General features: G+C 37.6%; 1 long non-coding RNA gene across 1 annotated transcript in view; it reads left to right on the forward strand.

Moving 5' to 3' along the window:
- Positions 1-16058, forward strand: part of LOC110354828 (uncharacterized) — a 22400-nt gene continuing 6342 nt past the window's right edge. The window contains exon 1 of the long non-coding RNA XR_002407044.4: positions 1-222. This is a non-coding gene — a long non-coding RNA (uncharacterized lncRNA). The remainder of the gene's footprint in view (positions 223-16058) is intronic.

Below are 16058 nucleotides of genomic sequence, written 5' to 3' on the forward strand. Positions count from 1 at the left end.
TGCAGGGAAGGCGAGCAGCGGTCGGTTCCCTCCCCCCCCCAACACCTCGCCTGCCCGGGATCCTGGGGACGCGCTGGGTCCGCCGCCGGCGCCTCCCCCGGCAGCGCCCCGGCAGCGCCCCGCAGCGCTCGGGGCGGCCAAGAGCCCCAAATGGGGGGCACTTCGGAGGGCCAGCAGCGCTGCGGTGCCGCCCCGCGGGAGAGAGAGCTCCTCTCTGCTTCGGTTTGCTTCGGTTTGGTTTGGTTTGCTTCGGTTTGGTTTGGTTCGGTTTGATTTGGTTTAGTTTGGTTTGGCTTGGTTTGGTTCAGTTTGGTTCAATTTGGTTTGGTTGGTTTTGTTGATTTTTTAAATTATTATTTTAGTTTTATCACTGAGGTGGTGATCCAAGAAATAAGCAGCTATGGATCCACAAAGCCTCAGGATAAAACTTTGTATGAACGATGGCATCGTCTCCTGATCCTTCTGGCAATGGGGCTATCACTTGGGTAAAGCCACCAGGGCTTGCTACTGGTTCTGCTTGCTGTCTTAACGACTTTATTTCCCACCACCCTGAACAAACATCAGTGTCTCTGCAGGAATCAGTTGAGGCTGTCCAGATGCTGTACACAATTAACCTGGTGGCAAATTTAGCAGTCCTAAGTACAGTTCTTACAGTTATCTCTTAAAGTGTGTGCGTATACTTGCAAGTCCTGAGCATCTTAGCCACGTTCAGTGGCTAAACAGGCTGCACACAACAGGACTAAAGAGTGGAGCACTGATCTGAATTTTAAACACGCTGTAGTTCATGTTTTCAACTCTTTATACTTTTTTTTTTTTTTTTTTTGGGGGGGGGGGGGGAGGGGGATACAGGGTATATATATATATATCTATATAAAATCTGAATTTTAAAGCACAGAGAGTTTATCCCTAGAACTAGTACATACTAAATTCCTTCTTGCCACCCCCACCCCCTACCCCGGAGGATGTAAACAGCATTGAGGCTTTGCGGGAGTCCAGTTGCTGATTTCATTGGAAGCACAGGGTTGGCTGTTGGGGAAATGCATTATTCACTCCTAGCAGGGTCTATTTCACTTTACAAGACTTCTGCTGCTGTTGTTGCTAAGTTTTTCCACGCCAAATTTGAATCGGATTTGATTTTAGTTTCTCTGAGGTGCTTGCTCATGTTCCATTAGCAGAGGGTTATTTATTGTCATGTTCATTCCATGAAATTCAGGGAAACAATGAAGACATCTGTATATTTTTCTGTGTATATATACAGAATTTTCACAAAAATTTTACATGGGATTTCAGTGAAAGTGTCTCTGTGTCTTTAGGCATTATGACAAAGATGTAGTTCAGATTATTGGAAAAGAGCAAAGTCCAGAGGCCTCGGTATCAGAAAAACCTTACAGAATTTTGGTTTAGGATGTGTGGAGATCACTGGTAAACAGTTTCTGCAGAGCCACGCTGTATTTTCAGTTACACTGTTTGTCCATTTTAGGCGGATGTTCCTGAAAGCAGCATGTGTTCCTGATTCATTACTTGCTTATGCAGAATTTTTGGTCATTATTATCCAAATGCAATTTCAGTACTGTGATTCATATACTCTCCCTGCTCATAAAGCAGTAAAAATTAACCAGGGCTTTCTAAGCAGAATTTTCCATTGACATCAGTGGAGAATCTGCTTAAACACTGATGGCATCATGTGGCCAGTGGAAAGTAGGCTATGCAGGAACAGAAATATCTGGATAAATCTCCTTTATAAATAAATAAATTAATAAATGTACTTTGCTCTACTTAAGTGCTAGTCAAACTATTCCCTGTAAATAACACAACAGACATATTTTGGAAATTCTCTTAAGAAAATATGCAGAAACAAACAAACAATGAACAAACAGAAAAACTCGTTTGTTTTTAGTCAATAGAACAGGTTTTTTGTTTTGTTTTGTTTTGTTTGGTTTGTTTTGTTTTTTTGGTTAAATAATATTCTGTGAATTTCTCCGCCAGCTGTCAAGCAGTTTGCTGGAATGATTTCTGTTTCATTATTCAACCAGCTTGAAGGTTTTCACTCTAGTGGTATTTGGCAGGGCAAATATTTTCAATACCTGCAACTGACCATCTTATTAACTGTGAAAAATTTCACTTGAACAATAAACTGTGTTCTGCCAAAGAACCACAGCAACTTATTCCAAAGTAACTCAACTAAAAAAATCTTGGGCAACTTTCATATGACCTCTGTCTGCTTTCAAAATGCAACATTAATGTGTCTTTTTTTTTTTTTTTCCCCTCCAGAATTCTCCATTGAGTAATATGGGTTCGTTTTTAAAAGATAGCCTAAGAGTTTCAACAAAACAGTTATTATACTTGGTATAATGATATTCAAAGGGACTCACCTTGCAACCTTTACACGCATGAGCAGTTAACTCTTACTTATATAAGGACAACAAGGACTACTTGTATGTATAAGGGTTGTAGGGTCAGACTCAAAGGCCCCCAGTATTACAAAGCATTTAAGAGTAGAAATTACTTTGGTGTTTTGTTGTATTGAGCTGCAGTGCTGAGCTGTGGTGGCTGATGTTTCTGGAAATAAAACATTTTGCAGGATTCCTGCGTTAGGTTTTCCATACAAAATTAGGAGGGTATTAAAAAATATATATATGTGTGTGAAAAACTAGGAAGTAGAAATGTGTTAAAACATGAATACAGGAGAGTAATAAAGACATTACTTCTAGACCTCTCAGGTAGACTTCACAAGGATTAAGGAAAGCCAACAAAGAAGCTAAGCTTCTCATGCAGTTTCTATATACTGGAATTTCTTACAACGGAATTGTTGCCATTGACACCAAAGCTTCTCACAGAAATTAATATTTATCAAAACTTTTTCTAGGAAAGCATCTCACATACAGGAGGGATTTGGGGACTGAAACAGAAAGAGTTTTTCTCCACATCGTTCTGCTGTTATGGACAGCAAGTTGCTATCTGAGCCATGAATAGAAGCTAAACTTTGATCTATCACTTTTGAGATAGCAGCCCTAACTAACATTAACTAATCTGTTCTAAACTCTCTCTCTCTCTCTCTCTCTCTTGTTAATGGGAAAGAACAATTTCATTCTGGTACTTTGAAAATGCATTTCATTAAAATGATTGAGTTAGTGTTGCTCGAAGTTTAACAAATTGTGATACGATACAGCTTTTCCCAAACAACAACAAAAATATGAAAAGGCGGGAGAATTAAATTTTACTATATCACAGAAACACATTTTGCACCATTAGGTCAATATTTCCATTCCAAATCCTTTATTCAGGGGTGTATAACTTAGTCATAAAAGTTCATTCAGAACTGCAATGAGGCATAGAAATGTATCAAACATGAAAGTGGTTTTGGATAATTTTTAAATGACAGAAAGGCTAGCAGAATAGTCAGTTCATTTCTGCACTCTTTCAATTCAAAGAAGTAGCTCCTGCTGCTTAAGCAGATAGTCTATATTGCTGAGGAGTGTGCTTGTGGCTCCTAAGCAGAAAACCAAATATGAAATAACTTTTTCATTTCCTGCAGAAACACAGACTGATGTATATTTACTGTTAAATATATATATATATTTATATAGTCATTTTTAGCATGGATTTTGGATAAAATTCAGTCGTGGTTGCATCCCCTGATGACATCAACTGGGAGACAACCCTGCTTACTCTGCCTTTTATATCTGTGTTTAGGAGGTAAGTAAACATAATGTAATAGTGTTAGGGACATTATTATAAACAACTTGGGGATAAGAAACTCTCAGGAGCTGAAATTATTTTGCTGTTGCTGGATGGAGAAAATCCGGTGTGTGCCCTGTTTGCTAAAAGCATGTCTTTAATCATTTGTCGGAACAGGGAAAGAAACTTCTTCCTGGAACACTTCTCTGGAAACACAGTAAGCTGCACCGGCTATTGTGATTGTTTCCAAAATACAGGACAGAGAGTGGGAGAGTGGCTCAGTGTTAGGAAGCACAGTAGCATCCTCTTGGCATTAGAAGCTCTCCCTTATTACGTTAAGGGCTGAGTTTCTGAGGTGCTGGAGAGCCGCCCAGCATGGTTCCTGCTGGGCAGCGTTCCACTTCAGCCCGGGGAAGGTGAAACTCAATCTCCAAGGATGACAGCATTCCTCCCAGTGGATTACAACAGCTGCCCTGCCTGCTGAGGCCATGAGATGGCTGGGAGTTGTGGAAGGGATACAAACTAGGCAGCAATAAAATGCTGGCAAAATTTCACATCTAGGCTGTCAGGTAGGAGGGGACTCTGGAACTCATGCTTAGAAAGAAGAGATGGGGAGTGACTGTTGCTTTTCCTCTCTCTGGTGTGATGACATGTTGCCATTATGTGTTATCTTTCTTGAAGTCAACAGCATTACAGTCATATGGCTGCAATATTGTGGGTTTCTTTTTTTTTTTCTTTTTTTTTTCTTTTTTTCTTTTTTTTTTTTTTTTTTTTTTTTCCCCACACTTGCTGGCCCCTAGCTGTTCTCAAGCATCAACACCATTTCCTCCTGTTGACCTATTCATTTCTTATCAAGCTAGGCCAGTGCTGGAAAACGCGTTCATGTAGATTTGTCGCTTTCTCTGATATCAGTCAAAGTTTCACTCTGATGATATGCTAATAACTGAACAGGCCTTCCACCAAAGACACTGCTTTGTATGCATTTTGAGACATAATTCATGGTACTGCAACACATTACCTTTACCAAAAGATGATTCGCTGCTATGGGAAATAAATAGCAGTGTTTAAAAAATTGTTTCTGACTTGTTGAGAAATAACTCCAGGCCTTGAAATTCCTTCACATCATATTGCACAAAAGGAGCCATTATGTTAACGGTATAACTGTGGGTCCAGGTGAATGGAGAAAAAAGAAAGACAGATTGTTGGAAGCAGGGTCTGTCTAACGTGTACAATGTGCACATGCCGAGTCCCATGTCTACCAGCACAGAGGGAAGTGACAGGGAAAGGTGCACGTATTTTGGCAAGGCTGGCAGAACTTTGGGAAAAGTAATCTCAGTGTAGCAAACCCCATGTCAAGGTGAGATAACAATATAGTTATTATCACTGAATAAAGCACTGGCAGCTCCCCTGCAGATTGCATGTAATCTCAGTTACACTGTCCTAGGGCCACAGGTTTGAGGAGTTCACAGAAACATTGGTACAATAAGAACTGTTCTGAGATGGTGAAAAGTATTTCTCACAGATTTTATTTAATGATTACCTTTCACGTTATCAATTTCTTTACGGATTTCTTTTGTTATTTCAACCTGTTTCTTGTTTTTCCATTGTGAAAAAAAAAAAAAAAAAAAAAAAAAGTGAGAAAGAGGAGAAGGAAAGAACTGAAAAAGTGCAAAAAGAAAGGAGGGAGGGAAAGAAGGTCTGCACTTTTGGTTCTGTCATAGAAAACAACAGTATTTGGCATCACACAGGACCTCTCAGTGATTATGTTATTCACTTTATTTAACATTAATTTCAGTAAGGAATAAAATGTTTCAGATTATAACGTTAATGTTTATGCTCAAATGGCATCAGATCTAGGGGTTTAGAAGTATTTTTCCATGGGTTCCTGATTTCCACACATACTTCCTTCTGCTTGGCTTCAAGCCATGCCTCATAAAGGTGAGAATGTGGCATAACTGCAGAGACATAAAACCACAGTTCTTTGTGGTGTGCTTTGGAGTTTTATATAAGGCCACATATATGGCCAAATTCATGTTACTTTAGTTGGTTCCACAGTTGGTTAGCTAGCACAACCTGAGTAAGGTGAATCCATAGAATTTGGCTTTCAGATTAATATATACATAGCATAGTTTTCAAGCACAGCGTGTGTTCACAAAAAAGCTGCAATACATTTTATCCATTCAGGTGACGGGCAGAAAATTTACATTAAAATAAATAAATAAATAAATAAATAATGGTCTCAAGCTGGCTCAAAGTCCAATCAGAGAATAACACATTATGATAAGTAGTGCAGTTGGTAGTGATTTCTGTGTCATGTCATGTAATCACACAGTATTTGATGAAGTAAGCTACTACTCCTATACTGCAGCGTACTGCTGCAGCTACCGTTGCAAAGTGAGATGTTATCAGTACTACAGAGTAAAAGCTCTAGTTACTCTTCTATATTGCTGTTGACCTATGTACAGCAGTCATTTCTGTGAAGAGAAACAAAAGAAAAAGGTGCAGCATTTTTTTAAGTGTACCCAGGGAGCTTTTGAAACTTAGTAATCTCATAAAACTTTGAAATGCTACGTTGTTTTATAGACTTTTAAAATGTTCATTTTATTAACAACATTATAAACTTCATCCTTTGTGAATGAATGGAATCAGTATCAGACAAAACAAGATTTCATGTGATGGTTCAATTTCTCTTTTTATGCTTGCGTCTTCATTGCTTTTTACTTTTCTAGTTTGTAATCAATTTCCCCAACACTCTCCTCAGTTTTGGGAATGTAATGTTTAAATAATTTCATATTTCATTATACTACCACATTAGAACTTATCATTCAGTATTTATAATTAAAACAACTATTGCTTAAAGGCATACTTTTATATATCTTTTTATACATTTGTTCTGATAGATGCTGGCATATTTATTCTGGCTTTCACGTGATGTTCTTTGGACAACCACAAAACAAAACAGTATCTCCTTAATTTGTGGCATGTGTTGTTAAATTATTGGTTTGTTGTGTGTGTTTTAATCTAATTTGTACACTCTCTAGTGTGCAAATACACTCTCCAGTGTGCAAATATACCTAATACTTCTCAGTGATACTAATATTTTTCCTGTTATTAGTTTCCACTGCTATCTTTCCCAGTGAAGGTATCAGAGGACTGATACATGCAAAACAAATGAAAGTTTGAAATTACACCTTCTCCGTACCTATATATGAAAGGGTTGTTAGGCATTGGGATAGGCTGCCCATTCACCATCCCTGGAGGTCTTTAAAAGACGTTTAGATATAGAGCTTAGTGATATGGTTTAGTGGAGGACTTTAGTGTTAGGTCAGAGGTTGGACTAGGTGATCTTAGAGGACTCTTTCAACCTAGATGATTCTGTGAATCTGTCATATAGCTCATGGGTAATTTCCTAATTAAACTCAATCCTGTATCTTCACTGTGAAAACTCTCTGTTCATGCTGATCCCATCTTCACTACACCTGACAACAGCCCTTAACTGAATTCCCCTCACCACCCCCATGCTACCTGCAGATAAGTGCTGTGCTTCTTTTGCATTCCTTCGCATGCCAAGTACATCACGTCATAAACCCCACTGATCTCCATTTCTGTTTCTTTTGCCAAGACAGAGCTTTTCTCATCTTTCTTCCACAGTTCACAGGATCTTAGTTTCTCCTTTCTTCACTGAAATCACTTATTTGAAATTCCTCATCACAAACACAGAATGACCAGCTTCTTCCTCTTTTTGCCTCTAAGTCCCCCCTTGTGTCCTTCAGCTGTGGTCCCCAGATCAATATCTAAACTGGATGTGGAGAGTTACGTGGAGGATGAGCATTGACTCTTGTTCTTTAATGAAAACCCATTTTAGTCCACTGGAGGGGACTGGAAAGGCATTTCAGAACCTTTCTTTCTCATCAGCTTCCATGAGTCTCAGACCTTTTGTGGGGGTAGGATCTCACTGTGAGACACACCTGTCTTTTCCTCTGAGAAGAACCTGACTTACATTCTCTCTGCCCAACTCTCATACTGCTCCCTTCATAATGTTGATGAAGGGGCCCTCCTAGAGAAGCTTCTTCATGTCTATCATTTATCCATTGTTAGTTAGCCTTGAACAATGAGATGTGAGTATCTTTTGGCCCTGTTTCATATGTAGTCACTGCAGAACACCATGGATGCTCCCCATCAGGGAAGAGGGAGGTAATTCCCTCTGATGCTCTCTATATTATGTCTATTCTGTAGGAAAAGTGGGCTTTGCTGTGTGATACTGAGTAACAACCCCTTCAATAAACTGTAAAAATCTGCAAACTTCCTAATCCTTGCACAAGCATTTAGCCACGAAGCTTTTACTAATAGGAGTCCTTCAAGTAAATCCCTATACCTTTTTGTAATAATCTACACAAGAAGTAATGTTCTGTAATACCATTCAATCTCTATTTTTATGTCATGCCACAGTCTAATATTCCTCAGTCCGTAGCAAATATGCCTTCAGAAAATAGCCTGAGATGGGACAGAATAAGATCCATGATCAAATGTGAATCAGTCACTGAAACAGAATTCTTTCTAGTGAGTTGATAAGCCGGACCACAAGAATATAAAAAGTGCAGGGATGGTTTGTGCCAGGTACAGTCTTTAGTTGGAAGATTTGGCTTTAAAACACCATGAAGAAAAGAACTCATTCTATCCACTGAGTAGAAAAAGTAAAGCCAAGATATTTGAGAGAAAATGGAAGCTACTTGAACTATACCTTTTACTTTATTTGCAATTGAGACTACCAGATGTAGAGCAAGCAAGTTTTTCCCCAAAACACACAGAAAGGTGAAATGTTCAGTCAAAATCAGATAAATTTATAAGAACAAAAAGGTACCGATCTGTAATTTTCCTTCAAGCATGGAGAAGCCTTCTTGTGGCAAGGAATATTAGAACTCTGAGTTGAAAAAACAAGGTAAGAGAGTAGTCTTATGGAATTTTGAAAGATTTTCTCTGTTTAATATGTGATACAAGAAGCAGAATGATATACATGTATATTCTGAAGTAATAGATTGAAGGTTTCACAGGAGATCTTTTACAGTTGAACTTCTGTCCCTGGGGGTGTTTAAGAAAAGGTTGTATGTGGTACTTACCAACATGGTTTACCTGGCAATATCAGTGGCTGAGAGATGGTTGGACCAGATGATCTTGGAGGTCTTTTCCAACCTTAATGATTCTATGATTCAATGATTCTGAGAGGAAAATAGACAAATTCAATGTAACATTGTTGATCAACACAGAGAATGTTAAAGGCTGTCATATAGAGATATACAGGTTTGGTACATATTCTGCTGAGGTGAGATGTAACTGCAGTTAGCAACAGACATACTTAAGAGGAATTCAGCATCTTATTAGCCCCCCATTAGTATGGGATGAGTGCCTGTATCATATGCCACAGCTGAAACCATAGAGCTGGAAGCCTTTTCTACCCACTGTCAATTTACACTGGGGCTGCCTATGACTGGGTGAAACACAATTTAAAAACAACAACAACAAAAACAATAATAATAATAATAATAATAATAATAATAATAATAATAATAATAATAATAATAATAATAATAATAATAATAATAATAATAATAATAATAATGTTTATCACTGTACTCTGAAGAATCTACCAAGGGCTCCCCTCAGGAGGTAGGGAAAGAGTCCCCACTTTATACTCATCTGTGCAACAGCAGATGTGGAACTTAGTGCTATAAAATTCAACAACATTAAACCACAGTAAACTCTAATCAACATATATTTATGGAAAATGAATCTTGTCAAACCTATTTGATGCACTTATAAGTATAATTAAGAACACTAACAATTTTAATAGATGCAAGCCTTAATAAGATATTTGGTTTACCTCCACAGAATGTCCTGAGACTTTGAAATGTTACAAGCAAAGGCCTAGATGTCAAAGAATAATACTACTGAAAAATAAGGAATGGTAAACATCACATAGGGCAGGTCACTGGTACAAAGCGTCAGCTATCATTGTGTAAGTGTTCAGATCATCAAAAAGTGTGTCTGGAAATTGCTAAATATGAATTCATACGCATGAAAAAAATGCAGATCATACTTAGACAATGAGCAACCACTCCAGAGAAGTGACTATGAAGATTAAGTTTATACTGGATCTGCATCCTGGAGCTCTCAGGCTGCTAGGCTTTCTTTTACACATTTAATAAAATTCTCAGTTAAAAAATGGTGCAGCTTAAGAAGTGGAAGTTTTGTTGTTGTTGTTGTTTGTTTGCTTGTTTTTGTTTTTGTTTTGTTTTGTTTTTTTAACATAGAACAACCAGTTAAATATATGTCCAGTTCTGGATTCTAAAATCTGGAAATCTATTGAAAAGTTATCGAGGTTTTCCTGGAAAATGAGATTAAAAAATGTATCTTCCAGTGCACAATTTAAGAGACTTGGTCTACTTTATTTATCAAGAGAGAAATTAATCACATTCCTTAAATACATACACAGGAAACAGGAATTTCATAAGATGGCTCTTCAGTTGAGCTAACAAAAATGTAACAGAATCCAATAACCAGAAACTGAGGCTTGGCAAAATTAGGCTAAAAATTAGGTGCACATTTTTGACAGTGATGGTAATTAGCCACTAGAATAACGTGCCAAAGACTTTTAGGGCTTCTTTGAGAATTTTTTCAATAGTGTTGGATATGCTGTATTTCAAGCAAGTTTTCTTTCAAAAAGTCCATCAGCCCTTTTTAAACCAGAGGTCTGACTGTGTGATCAAAATTTTCCCCATGAGCTCTACAGAACTCAGGATAAAACACTTAGTGCCAAAACGTGTGGATATTTTAAAAGTTTTGTCTTCCAGAACTGTCACAGCTGCAGATTGTACACATACATTCTGACTCAGATAAATTCAAATGAAACAGTTTGATGGAAATTTATGAAGTATTTGCCCCAAATCACTTGAGAGAAGGAGGAGGGGAAGACGAAGGAGAAGGAGAAGGAGAAGGAGAAGGAGAAGGAGAAGGAGAAGGAGAAGGAGAAGGAGAAGGAGAAGGAGAAGGAGAAGGAGAAGGAGAAGGAGAAGGAGAAGGAGAAGGAGAAGGAGAAGGAGAAGGAGAAGGAGAAGGAGAAGGAGAAGGAGAAGGAGAAGGAGAAGGAGAAGGAGAAGGAGAAGGAGAAGGAGAAGGAGAAAAAAAAAGAAAAAGAAAAAGAAAAATTAAAAAAGAAAATAAAAAAGAAAAAGAAAATCTACCGTGGAAGTTCAACTTTTGAATAACTGTGTTTTGCTCTGGGCTTGAGGGACTACTATCAGAGGTTTCTAACTAAAGAACACTCCAAAATACTACAGAAGTTCAGGCTGTTAAAAAGAAGTACATTATGAAACATCAAGAAAATTATTTTATTTTGTTTAATGGTAAAACCTATATTTCTACTGATGAAGCCATATGAGATCCAAAACACAATTTGAGAAAATTCAGGCAAGTAAGAGAGTGACCAAAACTTCCTAATGTTGCTGAGAGTCTGCAGATACTCTGAACACTTTTATACAAGATACATTTAATTAATCATGAGAAGTTTTGCTGTGTTCAAGAGCACTGCCATCCTCAGATGCACAAGGCAGCTAGGTACGTGTCCCATCATTAAGGTCATTTGGGTTCTTTGGAGTTTACATTGTAGTATGCAGAAGTGGTGGGTTCAGTTGCCTTGAGACCTAAAATGCATCTCAGGTTACCCTTCTCATAGATGGCTGTTCTAACAGCCAGTCCTTCACACAAAAGACTGCATATTTTTCTAAAGAAATGAACATATCTGTCACCTATAACTGAAGGGCTGGCTTGGTTACCAAATTACAGCATGCAAATCCCAGACATACAGAAACTCCTAATTCTCAAACAAAGATGCCATCTCATGCACCTACTTGTTTGATATTTCACATCAGTGAACTAGATAATGTTTCCTGTTTGTTCCCTTGTACGCATCCTTCTCCACCCTAATTCATTGTGCAGAATGTCATGCATCCCAGAGTTTTGTACCAAATTCCTCATTTGACATGGGGAACCTCTGCATATCATACCCCCCAAGTCCCAGTTAGGATATGGCATATAGTGATCATATGTGATGAGATAGCTAAGTGATTATCAAGGCAAGCTGGCCAGCAAGGACTGACTTGAGAAACTGGAGAAGGAAAGAGAAAACACTTGGTGGAATGTTTAATTGAACAGATTTATACTAAAACCAAATACTCTCACAAACTTTTTTGGTTTTGCTAGGTTAGTTTTATTCTGGGTCATCAGTTCTCCATGCAGTTCACCACATCATCTGTGAGTAGGGTTAAGGGCTGCCAAAGAGCTGTATGGTCTACTGAAAGATAAGCACATAAAACTATTTTGTAAGTGGAAGACCAGATTACCAGAAGTTTTCCACAAATTCAATTTAGATTAACAAAAAACTCTATCAGATAAAGAGAACAATGGTGAAGCAGTTTTTCATAACCCCACCATGTCAAAAGCAGTATTCTAGGAATAAGTATAGACATTGGACTAATGTCATACTGTTAAAAAATTGGAAAAGTCTAAGGAGATTAGGTAAAAGAGAAAGATATTTCTAGGTAATCATGGGAAATTCTCAGCATTCTTACAGATCTAACCTAAACCACAAGTAGAAGAAACAACCACAATTTTAAACTTCCTATGAAGAAAGGAAGAGTTCACAGATGAGGGAAAAGGTATGACCCAAGAATAAAGAAAACCGTAAGTTAGTTTCACATCTTGTTTTGGCAGATCCAGATAAACTGTAGTTTCAAGTCAGAATGGAGAGGCAAACAACTGGAAAATGTGAAAATTTAATCTATTAACTACAAAAATTTCATACAAATTATACTGCAGCAGAGTCTGTTATATGGAAGGAGCTCTGGGCAGGTCACTTAGTGGAACTGTATACAGCGAACTTCTGAAAAAGAAGCAGTGGAAATTTGTTGCTAGAGAAAGCTGAGAATTTTTTATAGAATCCCTTTCCAAGGGAAAACCGCAAAAATCTTGTATACAGATGTTTCAACTGTATGTACAATATATTTCAGTTATGCACAACTGGTTTCAAAGCTTTTTGAAAAATTTTGGGTTTTGTTATCATAGCTTCCTACCTTACTTTAACTGCAAATATGCACATATACAAAAGATCATCACTGAACTAAAACCTTTTCACATAGTTAGACAAAATTGTTAACATTTTTATTTCCTTGAAAATTAAAATATTTTTGTTCAAAATGGCCCTTTTCTGTCCTATACAGTCTACTGTAGAATAGAAGATTATTAAGGAACTTTGGAGTTTTTCATGAAATTAAAAGCTTGAATCTCAATGAAATCTAAAAGTAGACAATTTGCCATGTAGTTCGGAGGATTTTGAGTGTTTACTAGGGATAAGGAGATAAGAGATTGATTTTTTTTTTTTCTTTTCTGTTTTAATTTGCTGGCATGAAGTGTGCGTTTTACCTTGCATGGCTATGAGCACTGGGAAAGTGACAGAAAGATATTTCCAGTTATTAAGCCTTTGTGGAGGCACCACTGGCTGTGTCAGCATAACAAAACACAGTGGCACACAGGGAAATCTAGGGCAGTTCTGAACGATATGCTGCACACAAAGGAGAGTCCAAGAGCTGTGTTAGTGCAGTGCTCTGTATGGGCTAATACAGGGAGATCTCATCAGAGCTGCGTAACACAGGCAGAACAAATTAACATGGCCACGTTGTTCATGGTATTTGAACTAGCTCTGTGGACAGTCCCATTGTGCCCAGCTCTCTTTAGATTTGTGTGAGCCATCCAATAATGTTTTAGGTAGCATTACTAAGAGCTGTCAAAAGAGGTTTCTCCTGCATTTTTAGAAATGCTGGAAAAATAGGAGAGAGGCACATTTACATTGTGTAGATCTATTAGTGAAGGTTGAAAAACTGTGTCATTCACCTGGACTGGCAATATCTGGAATGGTCTTCATTAGTGCTCAAAGATCTCTTTGTCATAAACAAAAAACTTTTATTTTCATAACACAACACTTATTTATACCTGTGGAGAGTGGTATTTGAAAGTAGTTAAGGTCCTGGAATACAGATAATCTTTTTCAGGATCTACAGCCCCCAAATTAAGCCTGGCAGATAAGCATGTAATCTTAACTTTATGCAATACTACATGGATAAACAGCATGGTAATCAGAGGACAAAGCTGACACACAACTTATTCCCTTTTGATGAAAATCTCTACTGCTGTACTCTGTACTAACTGTAATTTCCTAAAGACTGGAATTTTCATGCCAGATAGATCATGTTGTTACAGTCCAGTTGGAAGGCAATAAAGTCAAATTGCCAAGGCCACGTCATCATCCAATTGCTTAGCCATCTGCTAATAGCTTGGTGTCAATGACAAACCCAGGTGCGTTCCTAAATATAGTAGTGATCTAACAACTTGTGGACATGCCTCTTCAACCAGAAGGGCTGAACCGGAACATTTTGCTAAAGGATATCATAAATATGAATAAGTAACAAAAATAAAAGTGATAACAATAACTGTGTGGCCTTATCTCTCAAATAACCCCAACAAAGTTTAAAAATGTTGAAATCTATATATGCAAGAATTATTTTACTTGCTGGCCTGCAGTAGAATGTGGCATTTCTAATAGCGTGGAACATTGATATAGCTGTCTTAAAAAGGAGAAATGAAGAATGATACTAGAGAAACTTGAATGTGAAGGAAGAAAATAACTATGACTCCTCTCACAAGCCGAAGAGCAGAATATATCTTAATGGTTACAAAAAATGCAACTGCCTCATTTAACTGAAAATAAGGTAAATAAAGGTATCATCCTTCATTTGACATCACAATCAACAAATTGCCTTATATCAGCTGCTTCTGTTATGTCCAGACCTTTCTTTAAGTTATTACCCCCTAGAACCCTCGTCCTTGTGGGTACATATAGAGAGGGTCACACATGGGAAAGCTTTCCAAACTGAGGGGATGCAACTGGGAGGGGGAACAGTGGCACAGAGCAGTGAGCCTGCCCACTAAATAACATTTCCTGTCAGCAGTTTCATTAATCATTTCTGGGACCATCCGGAAGCTTGTTGAAGCCAATGGAAACCCTCTTTGTGACATCACGGTGTTTTGGGCTTGTATTACTGAATCTCTCTAATGTCCAAAGCTTTCCTTGGAAGAAGTTTGATGCTGTTTTATCAGATTATCTTTCTTTTTTTTTATTGGAAAAAAAATAAATGTGCCCTTTACTGTGTTTGGTAAGCTTTTATTCGAAACATAATTTAAAACAATAAATTATTTGGCAAAGGAGACATGATTATGAAAAAAAAAGGAGAAAAATTAAAACAGCTTCTGATTGCGTTTTTTTTTTTGTTTGTTTTGTTTTTAAGTATGATTTATAGCATTTTTATATTTACTTCAAGTTACACTTACTTTCCCTTAAAAATTGCCCTTATTCTTTGGCTACTCTTTTCTTTTATTGCAAAATTATTCACCCAGTTTCTGGTTAGAAAGGCTTTGCTGGAATGAAATGATCTTTCAGTAGAGTGTACATTTTTATGTTTCCAATATTAACTAACCACTCAGGGTGTGATCTTGTTGAAATCAGAGGATTTTCTGTTATACAGGAGTGGAAATATTTAGCTTCTCTCTCCTCTCTCAGAAAACAAACCACATCCTGGAAAAAGAAACGTTTTACACAGAATTTATACGTGATAAGAAATTCATTCCACAAGTGGAGTAAGACCTTTAAAAGACCTTTATCTACCTCACAGAATAAATTTGATATGCCTTACAAACCATTATGCGAACTCTTCCTCTCAGTGCAGGCAGATACAACTCTCTCCTAAGTACTAACACCTAATTTCCATTCCATTGATGAAACTGGATGTGGAGGGAGACAAGTTCATCACAATGCACTTGTATATGATTACACATTAGACTGTAAAAATTTAACATTTATTTAGCTTCTTCTAATAAGCTTTTCAAAACCGATAGATCTGAGTAGCTTAAAACATCTGTTTGCTTGGGAAGATCATTCAGCAGGGTTGGGCATCCTGCTGGTGGGGCTGCTGAGACTGTTCAAAAGAGTCTGGTTGATATCTGCAGTATATGTTACAAGAGGGCAAAGGATGTTGATAGATTGAGCTTTATGCATGCAAACTGTTTCTCTAGCCATTTTTCTGGAAGATTTTATTAACAAGGTATATCAGAGATGCTTGAAAGCCTGGACCCAATCAGCAATACAAGATTAAAAATCATATAGCTTTTTTTTCCCGCTACATCTGAACAAGGCTTCCTAAGGACAGCTGCTGACGTGCAACTGAGATGGATCCCCAGGGATCTTATACTGATGAGCAGATACCAGTTTCATCTGT

Source organism: Anas platyrhynchos, chromosome 1 (genome assembly GCF_047663525.1).
Source record: "Anas platyrhynchos isolate ZD024472 breed Pekin duck chromosome 1, IASCAAS_PekinDuck_T2T, whole genome shotgun sequence".
NCBI lineage: Eukaryota > Metazoa > Chordata > Aves > Anseriformes > Anatidae > Anas > Anas platyrhynchos.